Genomic DNA, 3,579 nt, shown 5'->3' with positions numbered 1-3,579 from the left:
ATAGCATTCATGGTTTTCGGATTTTCCTCGGTTTTACCCGGGAATTTACCTTGGGAGGCTTGTAGTTGGCTCATTTGGGTAGCCAATTGGGAGATTTGGTTGTCCGTCATTCGTTGAGAGGCTTGCATTTGGGTTCTAAGTTGGTTGATGGATGTGGTTGTCTCTTCTTGTTTTTGGGTGGTATGGTTGATGAATTGTGTTTGATGATTCATCATTTGCTCCATCATGAGTTCCATGTTTGACTTTGGTTGGGTGGGTTGTTGGAATGGTTGGAAATTTTGTTGGAAAGGTTGGGTGGTTTGTTGGAATGGTTGGGTGGTTGGTGGGTTAAGTGATTGAAATTGTTGTCTAGGTTGGAAGGTTCTTCCTTGGAAACCCGGTGGACCTTGATTGAATGTTGTGTTTTGTTTTTGAGTTTGGAAGTTTGGTTGTTGTGACTTTTGTTGGAAGGTTGGGTTTTGGACATTTTGAGAGCCATAGGAGAAGTTTGGGTGGGCTCTCAATCCGGGGTGATATTGGTTGTTGTTAAATGCTTGCTTGGTAGGACTAGACTCCCATATCCCGTTCACTTGCTCCATACAACTTCCATCTCCAACCACCAAAGGACACTCATTGGGTGGGTGTCCTTGGTCTCCACAAAGCTCACAACTATAGACTTGGTTCCTCATAGAAGAATTGCTAGATGTCTTGCTTGAGCTCATCAAGGCTACTTGTTGCTTAAGCTCTTCTATCATCTCTTTCACTTCCACATTGTTGGCCGACTCGACCGTTGACTTCCCCTTTCTCTTGTGCCTATCATTGTTCCAATGAAAGGTACGAGAAGCCATTTCTTCAATAAGCTCTTTCGCCGTCTTGTGGTCTATCTTATCCAAAGCTCCCTTCCCCGAGCCGGAATCAAGGTTCATCTTCATCTCATTGTTTAACCCTTCATAGAAATTGTTGATGAGCTCATCATCCCCAATACCGTGGTGAGGACATAGCCTTTGGAGGCCCTTGTACCTCTCCCATGCTTCATAAAGGGTCTCATCTTCTTGTTGGGTGAACCCTTGGAGCTCACTCTTGATTCTTGCGGTTCGTTGGGGTGGGAAATACTTGTTGAGAAAAGCCTTAGAGACATCGTCCCAAGTCCGAAGAGAGTCGGGTTCACAACTTTTAAGCCATTCCTTGGCACTTCCCCTCAAAGAGTAAGGGAAAAGCCTAAGGCGTACGGCATCTTCCGTGACTCCATTGGCCTTGAACATGTCACAACTATCCAACAACTCGTTGAGATGCTCGTTGGGGTTTTCTGTGGCTCCCCCTCCGAATTGGTTCCCTTGGACAAGTTGTAGCAAGGTGGCTTTCACATCAAAATTGTTGGCTTGAATGGGTGGCTTCACAATACTTGGATTCACCACCTTTTTCGGAGCCAAGTTATCTCTCATAGGAACCGCGGCCATTGTTACTTCCGTTTCCGGTGTTGCAAAAGGATTTTCGAAAGTTTCAAAGACCCGTGGTCCTTCTTGAAGGTTCTCAATTACTGGATTTTCTTGAGGAATCGGTGTTTCTATAAGCCCTCTTCTACGGAGTGAATTTAGTCTTCTCGCGGTTGCTTCGATCTCGTGGTCAATCGGTCGAATTGGTTGACCTCTTCGATTTCTTCTTCTCATGCAAGAAGTCCTACACACTCAAGAGAGAGATTAGTAACAAAAGACTTAGTCTAAACAAGAATGAAAACAATTAATATCTAGCCGAACTCCCAAGAACGGCGCCAAAAACTTGATGGTATCAAGCTATACTCGCAAGTGCACGATTTTATCGTTGTACACTATTAAGGGTCGATCCCACAAGGAGTTGAGAAGACTACTAATTGTTCTAATCCTATCGTTTAGCTAAGTCGAAAATAAGGGAAGAGAGAATTAATCTAATAACTAAATTAGACAAAATAAAATGAAATGCAATTAAACAAGAGAATAAAAAGTGAGCAAGATAGAACTAAGTTGTAAATCAAATAATTAAAAGGCCTAAGACTCGGTTCTTCCCAAACAATTCGTAATTCCACACAATCAAATCTCTAGGCTAATCACAAGGGTAGGAAGGTGAGGAGGTGACGACTCTAATTCGCCTAAGACCCCCCTCTCGGGTTCGAAATAGGACACTAGTGCTACCCACCAACCCCCCTCTCGGGTTCGAAGGTCGGAATCCCTAACTCAATACCCGACTACCCCAAAACATGCATTATTCCCAAGGTAGTCCAATATTTGCTAAGGTCATTAAGCCCCGTCAATTCCCGGGTCATCCCACTCCCTCTCTCGAGGGTCGATTTCAAACGCTAGATTAGAGGTGTTCTACCCCGGTTCTCCCTTTCGGTCTCAACCAAGGTCAACAATAGGGTCAAATCACGGGTATCCAAATCACGACCTAACCAACTCTCGTTGGTGGTCAAGGGTCGTAAGTCAACACTACCCAAAAGTCAACCCTTAAACCAAGTCAATCCTCTAACCTACCCTCACCAATTTCCCCAAATAATTAGCCTTTATGAAATTCAATTAGTGAAATTACTCATGTTGGGTCAAACCGAGCCCTAGTGGGAGACTACTCACTAATCATGGTCCTAATTGTAAAATAGACAATAAAGATGGAAACTTTGGTCACAAACATGGTGGGAAGATGAAATTCACTTCTAAACATGCAACAATCTAACAATAGGTGTAAAGGAAAGATGATTTAATCTAATAACAAGAGTGATTAAACCTAAAGACACAATCTTTAACCAATTCAACTCAAAGATTAAGTCTTTGAGGACAACTACCCAAGGAAGAACAAATGAAAGAGAAACAAAGGAAAGATGAACAATGAAAAGATAAACAATGATGAAATTAACAACAACAAACAAACAACACCAACAATCTTAACATAAACAATCAAACAAACATAAAAGAAGAACAAAAAAATGTAAACAAATGAAAATAGGGAGAGAATTAATACCAACAAAATAGTGAAAGAGGAATTTGGATAGAAATAATAAAGAAGGAAATCCTTCAATCTTCTTACAAACCCAAATTCAATCACTAATTGATTGAAGAACTTCTCTAATTAAGGAAAGATTAACAAAGAGATTAAGAAAGTTTAAAGCTTGAAAGGGTAAAAATTCTGGATCTAGGGTTGTGTGTACAAAAGGGTTTAAGAGGGGGTATTTATAGGCTTGTCCAAGATTAGGAAGAAAAAGGGAAGAAAAGCCCAAATCCCGTCTGCTGCGTTTTGCCGGTGCACCGGCAGCCGGTGATCCTACCGGCAAAACCGTGCAAAGATTTAAAAATAGCTGGCATCTGTGTTTTGCCGGTGGGCCGGTTGCCGGCCTGCCGGCAAAACACACTCTTCAGGACTTCTACTTCTTCTTTATGGTGCGTAATGCCGGTTGACCGGCTGCCGGTGCTCCTACCGGCAGCGAGGCCAAGCTTGTTTTTCACCAAAATCTTCAATTAATTCCATTTGCTGTGCTTTACCGGTGGACCGGTTGCCGGCCTGCCGGCAAAGCACATTCCTCAGCTTTTCTTCAAAATCTTAAGTGATTCTCTGGGGTGTGTTTTGCCGGTGGCCAGA

At 42.6% G+C, this 3,579-nt stretch overlaps 1 non-coding gene across 1 annotated transcript; it reads left to right on the top strand.

Moving 5' to 3' along the window:
- Positions 1 to 960: 960 nt before the first annotated feature.
- On the top strand, positions 961 to 1,067 carry LOC141654390 (small nucleolar RNA R71). The gene has a single exon (XR_012547951.1). It is a non-coding gene; the product is annotated as a small nucleolar RNA R71 (small nucleolar RNA).
- Positions 1,068 to 3,579: the final 2,512 nt, after the last annotated feature.

Source organism: Silene latifolia, chromosome 4 (genome assembly GCF_048544455.1).
Source record: "Silene latifolia isolate original U9 population chromosome 4, ASM4854445v1, whole genome shotgun sequence".
Classification (NCBI taxonomy): Eukaryota; Viridiplantae; Streptophyta; class Magnoliopsida; order Caryophyllales; family Caryophyllaceae; genus Silene; species Silene latifolia.
This window is presented reverse-complemented; position numbering and strand designations above follow the sequence as displayed.